Consider the following 13,915-nt stretch of genomic DNA (forward strand, 5'->3'; position numbering starts at 1 on the left):
GTATATATATATATATATATATATATATATATATATATATATATATATATATATTATATATATATACATGTATACATATATATATGTGTATATATATATATATATATATATATATGTGACATAAAAATAAACTACACACAAAATACATTACTTCATTCTATTATTGCCATAAGGAATAACAATACCATAAGATTACCTGTGTGACACAGTGACGCTCACAAATGTTCTACGAATACTACAATCTACGAAGTTGCTACTTTATTGTACAATGTAACCCGACTTCAATACATAGAACTATGTATTTATTCATTGTATGTGACAGTGAATCACTTACTACTACCAGCCATAGCGTTTATACTGAGCCAAGACAAATGTCTGTGATCCACTAATACAATATTAACAGACACACAAATCAACCACAATATCTTATAATCGCTGTTATTACCTGCAGATATAAGACAACAGATCCACACATTACTCGGTATGTAGCTGATATAGACACGTACCTGAGTGTAGACCCGGTCACCTGCAGGGTAGCTCCAGGGTCAGTGGGTACAGGTGATGCACACAGTGCTGGTGCGGTGGGCAGACAGGCAGCTGGCTCAGTGGGCACAGTGAGGGCTCGATGAGACAGGTGGGCACACCACTCGGTCCTGCACGGACTCTATACGACACTAATTCGGATCACTGTCCCGGTGTTGCAGTTTCCTGGCTGAGGCAGTGGTTGGGACACCGGCAGGTGTAGGATGCAGAGACCCGCCCACCTCCCGACCTGAACCTTTCTATTCCTGTATATCCCCGACGTCTAACTCTGCTTCCACCGACTATATCTTTATTTATATGATAATGGATTCTAATGTATTATTGCAAGATGTCAGTATTAATCACTGTGCGTCTTTACCTCCTATCTTAGTGTAACTTTATTCTCTCTCCAGCTTACTAGTCCTTCATTCACAGTGTGCTTTCATGTCAGCCTCCATATCACAACAAACTTACTCTATTACTCCATGGCGTTACTCTCTCTCTCTTCCATGTTATTTAATTATCCAAGTCTGTCACTCCATTACTTTCCTCTCCTACCACTAACTTACTCTTTCCTTCCTAAGCCTTCCACGATCACCTTATTCTATCACTTCATGCCCTCCATCTCCCTATTTCTGTCCTCCAAATTATTCTGTCACTCAGTCACCTTCTTCTTTCCGACCACCTCCAATCTCTCTAACTCCACCATCTTACTCTGTCTCTCCATCATGTAAGTCTTGTTTGTGTTACTCTGTTACTCTATCACGTTACTCTTTCCATTAATTTACTCCCTCCATACTCTTATTTATTATTTACTCTTATTTTATCAATCCATCATATAAGTCTGTCACTCCATCGCTTTTCCCTCTCCTTCATTCTCAATCCTTCCATCACCTTATTTATTCCACCAGACTCCCTCCCTTACCTTTCCCACATAACTACTGCAGTCATTCCTTTTGCTATAACCCCTGCAGCACACTTCACTAGACTGCTCTTTTCCCTTAGCACAATCACATTATTATTATCTTTTAATTATAAGGCATCACAAAGGGTCCACAGCGCCATATGGAGAACATATAGTAACTAGTACATGAAATAAACGGGACAGTACATTATAGGCAAAGCAGTACAATATGCAGCAAGGAGAAGCCCAACCAGCAGCAAAGAGGTGCTAGATGGGGTATAACCTCTCACTGTTTCTTGAGGAAAGAGGCATGAGAAGAGGGGGAATTGGGGGCAGAATAGGGAGCATATCAGCACACACTGAGACTGTACCCTGGGGTATGAGTGGGGCAACCAGTACCAGAACCACTGATTTAGGAAATGTGAGAAAACATAGGTGTGTTAGTGGCATAGGTAATGACAGGAGAGCACAAGGTAAATAGGCAGCACAGTGGCCTAGTGGTTAGCACTTCTGCCTCACAGCACTGGGGTCATGAGTTCGATTCCCAACCATGGTCTTATCTGTGTGGAGATTGTATGTTCTCCCTGTGTCTGCGTGGGTTTCCTCTGGGTGCTCCGGTTTCCTCCCACACTCCAAAAACATACTGGTAGGTTAATTGGCTGCTTTCAAAATTGACCCTAGTCTCTCCCTCTCTGTCTGTGTCTGTGTGTGAGTGTGTGTCTATATTAGGGCATTTAGACTGTAAGCTCCAGTGGGGCAGGGACTGATGTGAATGAGTTCTCTGTACAGCGCTGCCGAATTAGTGGCGCTATATAAATAAATGATGATGATGATGATAATGAAGGCTCTACTCGTGAGAGCTTGCAATCTAGTTAGGATGGGCAGACAAATGGGGGCAACTCAAAGGGGGGGTTATAAGGGTAGTACGGGTGGGTTGGGAGGAGAGCTTTGGTGAAGAAATGGGCTTTGAGAGCCTGCTTGAAGCCTTGGAGAGAGAAGGAGCGCCTGATAGGGAATGAGTTCCAGAGATGGGGGGCAGCACAGGAGAAGTCTTGGAGGCAAGAGTAAGAATAGGTAACGAGTGCGGAAGAGAAGTGTCAGTCACTGGTAGATCGGAAAGGGCAGGAGGGACTGTGGAGACAGATGAGGTTGGAGATGTACGGGGAGAATTGTGGGTGAGGGCTTTACAGTTGAGGATAAGGAGTTGGAAATAAACCTCACCATCCCTTATCATCCACATCTACTGTATTTTTTTTCCACACTAATAATCTATCTACTGTAATCTATCTTTCCATCTCCTATCTACTCTATCCAAATTCTCTTGATCATTTCCGATTTCTAGTTTCTCATTTTCATTCAAACCAACTCCATCTTCACTTCTATTCTCTCCCCAAATACTATTTCCCTTTTTCCATAAGGATGGGCAATAAGCACAAACATTAATAGCAACAGAGGTGTATAAATATATATGTACAGCTTATCTATTTGAGTAGAAAAGGCATCCTAGAAAGTATTAAACATCTGCTCCGTCCTTTTTACCAGAGCATCTGCATTTATACAGATATAATCTTGTATCTTGAGCGAAATATTGACAATGGAATGTTACCCCTGCGGTCAACTGGTGCCACAATTTGCAAAAAAAGACACTAGAGGGAGCAATGTTTACAAAATCACTGTATACAGAGGTGTTTCCAACATCAGGTCTCACTAATTCCCAATAATATTAATAAACATTAAGTCAGAAGCAGATGACAGATCACCAGATTTGGTAATCAAAAATTAATTAAAGGAATTTCAAAAACTGCAAAGTCAGGATTCTGCAGTATAATTGTATAATGATGATAATAATAGTCATTTAAAGTTAAATATAGAAGCGGATTATATTCACTTCATCAACATCTAAACCTCTGCCTGATATCTCTTTAACAATCAAGTTCCCTGTCTCTTCAACTCCGTACTCTCCATTTTGTTCTCACACTCCTGGCAATCATGGGGTATATTTACTAAACTGCAGGTTTGAAAAAGTGGAGATGTTGCCTATGGCAACCAATCAGATTCTAGCTGTCATTTTGTAGAATGCACTAAATAAATGAAAGCTAGAATTTAGTAAATATACCCCCATATCTCCAAAATATGTCCTTTCCTTACACAAGACGTTTTCAAGCTTCAGGACCACTGATGAAATCTGTCCTTTCTTGTGCGCTCCTAGTCTGTCCTAATGCCACATCATAACATTGCTTCAGTCAATTGACATTTAAAAGCCCCAGAGAGGAGACTATTAGTGCAGATGACCTTGTCCTTTATCCCGTTCATAAAAGTTTATCTTTACAAATGACATGCCCCCAACTTTCAACGATGCTGTCAATGACAACCGTTGGGTGTAGTAACAGGAAACACAGTTCCTGGTCCCACTAAATGTACATGTAGCATTCAAAATAATTTTACTTGTCCCCAATAATCATGCACAATAATCCAAGTAAGCAATTTTCTAGTGCTACATCCAGTTACTAGTGGTACCGAGTTAATTTAGAAGACCCTTAATGCACAGTGGTCCAGGATAAGACAAGGAGAGGCAGATCAGGTTCTCTAAACCAGTCATGTTTGTGCCAAAAGTCGTGGAACATTTAATTACTATCATCAACTGGCTTGGGGAATGTAATAATATATATAAGGTATTGCTTAATGTCCATTGAACGAGTGACTCAATACTGACTCAGCTTCTGTTGTGTTTTTAGAATTGGATGTATGGATTAAGCAAGGCTTTTTATTACTTGAAAACACCTTTGTTGTCTCCATGAATGCAATGGATAAAATACACTTATTCTAGCAGGGAAGTGGTTGAAGTGTAGAATTGCTGAAACTTATTTGAGATATTTTATGTGGATGAACATTCTCTTTGGAAGCAATGTGTTAAGACTAATTTTATAAATCATAATTAATGTGATGTTCTTAATCTTCAACTGCAACACTAAGTGAGTTTGTTGGAAGGAAGAGATTGCTGAGTTAAGATCTATTGTGTTTTCTTTGTAAATCGTGGCCCTTGTAGCTCTCTCTGTAGATCTTATCCATTGTTCTTATCCATCACAAATTATAGTGTCCTGATTTATGATAGATGCTATCACTGATTTCCTGGGTCAGTATCAGGTTTTGAAGATTTGCCCAGTATTATTTTCTTGTTCTGGTTGTTGTTTGCTGTTAGTATCAGTTTAATTTCCCTCTAATCTATGCTGTACACATTGAAATTCATTAGAGATAAGGTATATTTGTTATTATTTCTATTGCTAAGATCATGTTTGGTAGATGTATATCTGTATAGAGTCTAATAGACTTGTATTATGAGTACGTTCACTATCTGGTCCGTTCTCTGAAAACCCACCTCTTCAGACAAGCTTATAATATTCCTCAACCACCTTCTTAACCTCACTACATTACCCTATTACCATCCGTTGCACAATTTCACACAAGACAACTACCCCCTGACCAACATTGTTGTGTGACAGGATCATTTAGCTTATGAGTCACTTTTACCTTTGCAGTCTGGCTGGACCGAAATGCAAAATGTAGACTTAACCTCATGTATCAAACTCCCATTGTCCCATAGATTGTAAGCTTGCGAGCAGGGCCTTCTCACCTCTTTGTCTGTTTTACCCAGTTTATTAGTTTACTATGTTTGTCCCCAATTGTAAAGCGCTATGGAATATGTTGGCGCTATATAAATAAATGATGATGATGGTCAGGTTCCAAACAAAAATGTGTTTTGTGACAGTTAGTGTTTGGTTGAATAAAATTTCTAAATACCTTTCTAATGACCCTTATGGTAAATACAGACCAAAATTGTGTTTTGCACCATTCAGTGAATTTGCACAAATTCATTTGTTGATACCACATAATATTGATTGGGTATAGCGATCGCTAATGACAAATTCAAATAGCTGTTGTGTTTTGCATTATATGTACTGTAGTGAGGGTGTAAAATGTGTAAGAAAAAAACAGGAAAGGATAAATTGTGCTTTCGTGCCCTAGTGCTCCAAAAAAGTTACAAACACAAAAAAGTGCAAAAGGGTGGAAAACTTTAGGCTCTTCTCCAAAGAGAAAGGGCCTATATATCCCCAACCCCGAGATGAGAAATCGGAGAGGTTCATGGGCGCGGAAACCTCAGAGCCACATCAACCCCCCCAGATCGTCTGGGCTACCGAGCCCATAAGAACCTACTGGTACCCCAAAAATCCTGTGAAATGAAAAACATAAAAGTGAGGGTGACAGACAAGTGGTGAGTGGTTACGGCCCCAGCCCAATGGCTGAGCTATTATAAAAATGTCCCCGCCCAGCCAAAAGGCCAGGCCAAAAAGGTAAGCGGTACGAAATGAAAGTGGTATAACGTGCTAGGTGTCAATAAACTCATGTGTCGTGGTGCAGCAACTGTGATTTATTTATATTTTGGGACAAGTCTTGGGGCTCAGTAGACCTGGGAATCTATATAACCATTTATTACCCCATACCCACCACTCAGGGATGTGGGAAGAGCCCTAGTGCTGTCAGCATGTGGCTGGGTACTGTTACAGACTTACCTCTCCTCCATTCCATCGCCGTTCTCTCCCATGTCGGAAGCCGTACTTCCAGGTTCGGCGGTCACATGACCAGAACTCGGGGTGGTGGATTTGAAACTTACCTGGGTATTTAAACTTCCTGGATTCTGTCCTCTCCGTGGATCTCTGTGCTTTCTAGCCCTTGTTTGAACTCCTGTGTACCAGTACCTGCCTGTGTGACAATTCTTCCTCTCCCGCCCCTGTGTACCGACCCGGCTTGCTGACTTCTCTTATTGATTTCTGGTGACCCTCACCCGGCTTGTCTGACGTTGCATCTCTCCAGTCCTCTTCTTCTGCCGCCTGCCCGTGTACCGAACCTGGACATTTCTCACGCTGAGCCTGCCTGCTAATTCTATACTTGTGCACCAGTCCCAGCTGTCTGACTATGCTCTCTCTACTTGCTCCTCCTCCTGCTATACTACATCTTAAGGCGAACCAGAGGACCGCGACCGGTGACTCCCGGCAGCTAAGCCTATCCCGCCTTGCGTGGTTCTTGGTGAACACCGGGGAGTTCGTTAGACTCTGCACCTCTGCTAAGCCAGTGCTAATCAAGATTAGTATCAGATCCAGTTAATCCTTTACAGGTACCTACCAGAATGAAGTAGATATGAATAACTATATACACTTCCAAAGTAACCATCATAAAAGTTGGTTACGAAATATTCCTTCTGCACAACAATAAAGGTTAAGAAGAAACTGTTTTACTGCCACTAAGTTCACCGAACAAGCACTGAATATGATTCATTATTTTAAATAGATATATTACAAAAGTCTTAAAAATAAAGTATACATTTGTCATGATTTCAATTCCCAACCATGGCCTTATCTGTGTGGAGTTTGTATGTTCTCCCCGTATTTGCGTGGGTTTCCTCCAGGTGCTCCGGTTTCCTCTCACACTCCAAAATCATACTAGTAGGTTAATTGGCTGCTATTAAATTGACTTTAGTCTCTCTTGGTCTGTGTGTGTGTGTTAGGGAATTTAAACTGTAAGCTCCAATGGGGCAGGGACTGATGTGAATGAATTCTCTGTACAGCGCTGCGGAATTAGTAGCGATATATGAATAGCCAATAATGATGATGATAACTATATTGTCACCTCTCCTTTAATTCTAAACTTTTCATTAAGAACACTCAAATGCTGATATCAAGTGATGCAACTTTGATTGGCTCTTAGATATTTAAACAGACAGGGGTTTTAATCCTGCATTTTTCTTCCCGGATTATGCGTTTTGATGAAAGTGCTTTAATTACGCAGAAATGCGTCAAGGATTTCTGCAGAATAGGTGTATAATCAACTAACAAGCATACATAAGAAAACCATCCCGGTAATTTAGAAGTTGGAAGTTAACGTCAGAAGCCGCTCCTTGGTTAAAAAGATCTTCAGCCAAACCAGGAGTGATGTTTTCGTACGGAGAGCAGCAAATCATTGGTCTCTGCCCTGCACTGATCAGCTGAAGTGGAAGTCGTGCATCAGCTAATTGAGCCGCAGATGATAGAATCTCTGACAGGCTGAATCCATACAACAATCAACAGTGTCCTTCGTATTGACAAGTTATCGTATTGTGGAATCAAAGTATTATACACCAATGCCAAATTTATTTGGCCACAGAGTATGAATTTCCTCATAACAATAGAGACATCATTGTTTCAGAGGATTGCTAAACAAGTAATAAACATTCATGGCTGTATAACATATCTGAGCCGCACATGCGGTAATTCCTGAGAACTATACAATACACCATACTTCATCCAATGTAACAGTACTTCCCATCTAAAATGGGACAATTATATCAATGGTATTACTGCCATTATTCTCAGATCAGCAGAGTGCAGTAACACAGAAACTCTATTTGAATAATCAGGATGATATTTTAATTACAAAACAATATTTTAATAAGTTGTTTTAATTTATTTGTTGCGTAATATTGAATGAATTGCTCTAATAAATTGTTGTTTATATTTACAAAAGAGCCATGATAATTTATAATAAATAAGCATATGACATTTTATTTTATTTTTAATTTATACATGTTATCTGTCAATGATAGAACTCATCAGCACAGCTCTCATTTCTAAACTATTGTCTATACATTTCAAATGTCAGATTTTCTACGAACCTCTGAGAACAGCAGCTTAGTAGTTCTTTGACAACTAGCACTATACATAGTCATTCAGATTCTTTTTAAGCGCCCAGGGAGTTATAGGTCTACCGAGTATTAAAGTGAATTGAAATATTCTCTTGAATATTGGGTAGATATAATTTTCATATGTTATATATTTCTTGTTGGGAGTTGTAGTGCCATATGTCTGTATCATATATCTGTATAGAATATACTAGAATTATATTATGATCATGTCCAGTGGTCAGGTCATGTTGGAGGTGTAGTGTCCTATGTCTGTATAGAGTGTAATAGAATTGTATTATGATCATGTCCAGTGGTCAGATCATGTTGGAGGTGTAGTGTCCTATGTCTGTATAGAGGGTAATAGAATTGTATTATGATCATGTCCAGTGGTCAGGTCATGTTGGAGGTGTAGTGTCCTATGTCTGTATAGAGTGTAATAGAATTGTATTATGATCATGTCCGGTGGTCAGGTCATGTTGGGGGTGTAGTGTCCTATGTCTGTATAGAGTGTAATAGAATTGTATTATGATCATGTCCGGTGGTCAGGTCATGTTGGGTGTGTAGTGTCCTATGTCTGTATAGAGTGTAATAGAATTGTATTATGATCATGACTTTCACCTAATTTAGGCTACCCTACCCTATGTGTGCACAACCATCTACAACTAATTCGTCACAAGAAAATCTTCTATGTGGGAATCAAACTCTTGACCCCAGCGCTGTAAGTCAGCAATGCTAATCGTCCTGCTGATTATAGATGTATGCCAGAAAATAAAAATTAATTTAAAAGGATTTTGATCCCATATATATTTTCACTTGTGGAAATTGATTTTAAAACCATTCCAGAATAGAAGTTAAAAAAATTAAAATGATAAAAATTTAAAAAAAGTTAATAAAGTCTTGGGGGATTTGTAATTTCAAATAAAAATTATTATCTAAAGACAACTCTCAATATTACTGTTAGACAATAACACATTTAAGAAACTAACTAAATATTTATCCAAATTATTGTAACACCTTAATGAGAGCATTCAAATAGGAATTCGACAAGACAGGAACATTAGTTTTTTTTTTTACATAATCCCTGAATACCAGTGTTTTATCCTCTTTCAATGACACATAATGACATAATATAACAGAGGCAACATGTATCAAGGTATGAATTTGCTAAATTAACATTATTTTGTAATTTTTTAAGGTGATTTGGCAACTGCAAATTGCCAGTAAACCCATGTTACCAAAATTACCATATTACAAATTGGCGTGCTGACTTTTTGCCATTCTAGAATACAAGTAAAAATTGCCGCATGAAGCACGATTTTGCAAATCGCCACTATCTCACTGGGGAAAACACCAGGGGTAAATGTATGAACATGCGGGTTCTTCAACACCCGTGTGTTCAGCGTGTTCGGCGATAAAATATCAAGCGGCGCTGCATTGTAAAGGGAAGTTTTCCTTTACAATGCAGCGCCGCTTGAAATTTAATCGCCGAACACGCTGAACACGCGGGTGTTGAAGAACCCGCATGTTCATACATTTACCCCCAGATTTTAATAGGCGAGATTAGCAACAGCATCAGCCATTGGTGTATGCAGGCTAATGCTGTCTACAAAACGGGTCCCAAAACTTTATTATTCTTAGGGTGAATGAAAATGGAGTTTATCGGGAATTTTTTGGAGATTTTTGTTGGCTGAAAATGAGATGTTTGATACTGAAAAGAGGAGAAGGAGAAAGAAACATCAACAGCACCATCACCGGCATCTGCTTAAGCTGTGCAGACATCGTGATAGAGCGTAAAATGTTTGGCACTATATAAATAAGCAATAATAAATATGGAATAGCAAAAAAAATGAACAGGAAAAGTTCCTGCAGAATTTAAATACAAACGATTTGAATCTGGAATTTAATGTGAATACCAGAAATGAAAGTGAAGTATTTTTAGATCTAGATATTTTTGTCAAGCATGGCACTTTACACACCCATACCATTATAAATCCGGGTTGATTGCAATAACTATCTGTCAGCACCAAGCAGCTGTCATCCAAATTACATTGGGAATATACCTGGAGCTAATCCCAACTTGTAAAACGAAACTGTACAAGCCCTTCATGTTAGGAAGAACAAGGTACAATAATAGTCTTCTAAGTTTGGAATGATGTTTGGACTAGAGGAGAAGTTAATTAAGGAAAGTATAATCTGGTGGGAGGTTGCAACTTTAGAAAAATATCTGGCAGAGAAACTTCTACCTGGAGGATTAAGGATGACAAAGGTACCTACATTTAATACAGATTCGAGGGAATTTGTAGGAAAGTGGCATAAAGTTTGTAATCAGTTCTCTAATGAAATGATACTATAGGAGAGGAGGAAAAATCTGACACTGATTAATTGTGAGATTGAAACATTAAGGACATTAGTCTTACCTTTTTCTGAATTAGAAGATTTTAAGGAGATAGGGCAAAAGATTGAAAAAAAAGTTGAACAGACAAGAAAAACTCATTGCAGATAATACATATAAAAAATACAAGAGAGGTAAAGATGATTTTTCAAATTACACTGTGTATATTAGGTCTAAGACAAATAGAGAACAAAAAAAACCCCATCAGATACCTTTAAAAGAGAGAAAGAAAGGAAGATTAAAATGAACAACTCTTACACAGTAATGGAATTGCTATACGGCCAGAACATGAACAAATGAAGATACTCTGGTGACAAGATAAACAATCACCTTACTTTCGAAAAAAGTATTTATACAGAAGGTAAAATAAAATTGGTGACTTTAAGGATGAGAATAGATGGGAAAGAGTAGGTAGGCCTAACCACTCTAATCGGATAGGGCAGAGAAATAAAGAAACCAGACGTGGGTTTCAACAACCAATTACTAGAGAGCAGTTAAAACCAGAAAAAAGAAAACAGATAAAAAAAGGGGAAAAAGAGCAGAATTTTAAAAAAAAAAAAATTGACGAAAAGGAAAACAAATTTTTTTTTGCAAACCACACATAAGGATAATACAATAGTTGAATCAAAAGATGATACAAACAGAGAAGATTACAATCTTTAATCTTGACAAATATCAATTTCCTGAAAATGAGGATAGCATGCACAATTTAAAGAAATTACAGGATGTACAATGGAATGAATCATATATACTAGTTACAGCAGATGTAAATTTGCTATATACGATTATCAATCATAAGGATGGATTAAAAGCAGTACAGAATTTCTTGGATCAAACCTTAGTTCAAAGTGAATTGAAAGAACTAATTCTGGAAGGAATTGATTTAGTTGTTAATAACAACATTTTCTGGTATGACGACAATTTCTAAATACAAAACCAAGGTACAGCCATGGGAACCAGGTTAGCCCCTAGTTATGCAAACCTTTTATGGGATGGTGGGAGGATAACATTCCCACCGCAGGTGCTAACCTGGTTTCCTGGCTACGAAACATAGATGATATTTTTTTTATCTGACAGGGTGGTGAAAAGTCTCTTAATCCCTTTTGTGAGGAGCTAAACTCTAATTATTTAAATATTAAGCTTACGTTCAACATAAGCAAAAAGGAAGGCTCGTTGTTTGGATCTCATTATTTATGTTGAAAAAATATAAATTGCTGACTAGCAATTATAATAAATCTACGGCCTCTAATTCTTTCATTTCAAATAGTAATCACCATTTTAAATGGCTAGAGAAGATTCCTACTAATCAATTCCAGAGAATTAGGAGAAACTGTACTAAATTGGAAACCTTTCAAGAACGAGCGTCAATTATGAAAGCTCAACTTGTAACAAAAGGTTACAATGAACAGAAATATAGTAAAACAATAGAAGAAAAAAATTTAATTAATAGACAAACACTATTGGTTCCTAAAAATAAGGGAGGAGATAAATTTAAAAATATGGGTATCCCTTTATTGCTTAGTATAATTCACATTAAAAAAATAATTGAAACAGTGATTAAACAACATTGGTCTCTATTATCTACAGATCCCTCTTTTTACGAAATATAATATCTTAGACCCCAAATGTTGTCTATAAAAAGGCATTAAATCTGAAGAATCATCTGGTTAAGAGTAGTATATAAAAACCCAAAGATAAGGATCATATAATATCAATACGTTTTTATAGATGTGGGTTGGGTATAATTTGTGGAAATATAAAAAGTGAGACATAAAAAATTCAAGAGATAAAATCCACTTCTACAGGACTCTTATACCAGATTACTGACTTCATGACATGTAATTCTAAGAACTGTGGTTATATAGTTGAATGCAGCTGTAAGAAACAGTATATAGGTATAACATCTAGAAAGCTTAAGGAGTGATAGGGTGAACATATGAGAAATGTAAAAAGAGGTTATTATATGCACTCTTTAACCTCACACTGTAAGAACATACATAATTGTAATTTGAATTATTTGCTATTTTTCCATGGTTTGAAGAAAGTGAAGGGAGACTGGAGAAGGAATAATACAAATATTGCTTTAGCTCAATCAGAAAAGAGGCTTATATACTCTTTGGGTACATTATCCCCTATGGGTCACAACAGTGACTTTGAAATTAAGTGGTTTATTATATGAAATTATATTGTTTGGGTAATTTGTTTATATATAGGATTTCCATAGCTCATTATCTTTTTTACTTTTTTTTCCATCAACAATGTGCCTATATTGGCCAAAAATGAAACAAAAAGGTTATCATGAGCAAATATACAAATTTATTGGTTCAGTATAGTGAGAGACATTTTTCCTTTTTATATAGAGAGTGGTTTTCTTTTTAGTTGTTTCTCGTGGAACTAATAACAGTTAGTGCAATCAGTATAGTTTTATGCTTACTAACAGATATTATAATGAGTCTGTTTCTAATATATAACAAAATGATGAGAGTATCAAACCTTTGAGAGTTATGAACAAAGAGATTATATATCAGTTATATATTTATAAGTTTCATGACACAATATGTCTCTATTTTTCCTATATAGTATACAACATTTGAGTGGTTCCTTGAAATCATTAGGACACAAATTTGCTATATCACAGAAACCAGTGCTCCATTGCGCTGTTTGATGAAGGTGAGGATAAGTTATATTACTCCCACTTTGTTACATTCTTAACGGTGAGGATAATTGGGTGTAAGACAGTGGCAGAACTATCATTGGTACAGCAGGAGCAGTGCACTGGAGCCCATGGAGATGATGGGGCCCCCCGCTGCAGCTTTGGGCACTAGTTCACTCCTCCCCGCTTCAGTGCACTTGGGCCCACAGCTCGCCAGTTCCGTCTCTGGTGTAAGAAACAGTATTTTTGTTCGTTCTCTTTTCTATTTTGATCATTATAGAATGTCTGTAGGCATACATCTCTATAATAGAGAATCGTGGGTCACAGAAAATCCTTTACCCCTCGTATACTTAAAATGCAGCAGGACATGTATATGTATCAATTTGTTTATGTCATTTTTTCACTTAATGAATGAAATGTGTGAATTTTTTACTTTATTTATTTTAGTGTCTTATACTTCGTTATGCACTCTGTTTTATATGCAATTGAAGTTTAGTATATTGATGCATATTTTATTTTGTTCTATGTTTATAAAAGAAGGAGGGAAGATAATAGTTTTCAGAAGAAACGGATATCTGATAATGTAGAATGAACTTTAGAGGTCATATAATTAGGCTGCTGAAGCTAATTAGTAACACATGATACACAATAGACATCCGGCAGAGGCTTAAATATGAGTCCAGTGAATACTTTCACCATTCCATGAAAAAGATCTAATTATTGAATCGCGGC

The 13,915-nt window shown here is 37.3% G+C and overlaps 2 protein-coding genes across 2 annotated transcripts in view; both read right to left on the reverse strand.

The window, feature by feature from the left end:
• SCNN1B (sodium channel epithelial 1 subunit beta) overlaps positions 1 to 826 on the reverse strand; it is a 62,547-nt gene extending 61,721 nt beyond the window's left edge. The window contains exon 1 of the mRNA XM_075179525.1: positions 507 to 826. The gene's annotated coding sequence lies outside the window, so the exon portion shown is untranslated. The remainder of the gene's footprint in view (positions 1 to 506) is intronic.
• LOC142097574 (heparan sulfate glucosamine 3-O-sulfotransferase 2-like) overlaps positions 1 to 13,915 on the reverse strand; it is a 303,244-nt gene that overhangs the window by 71,068 nt on the left and 218,261 nt on the right. The window lies entirely within an intron of this gene.

The sequence above is a fragment of the Mixophyes fleayi genome, chromosome 7, assembly GCF_038048845.1.
Source record: "Mixophyes fleayi isolate aMixFle1 chromosome 7, aMixFle1.hap1, whole genome shotgun sequence".
Lineage (NCBI taxonomy): Eukaryota > Metazoa > Chordata > Amphibia > Anura > Limnodynastidae > Mixophyes > Mixophyes fleayi.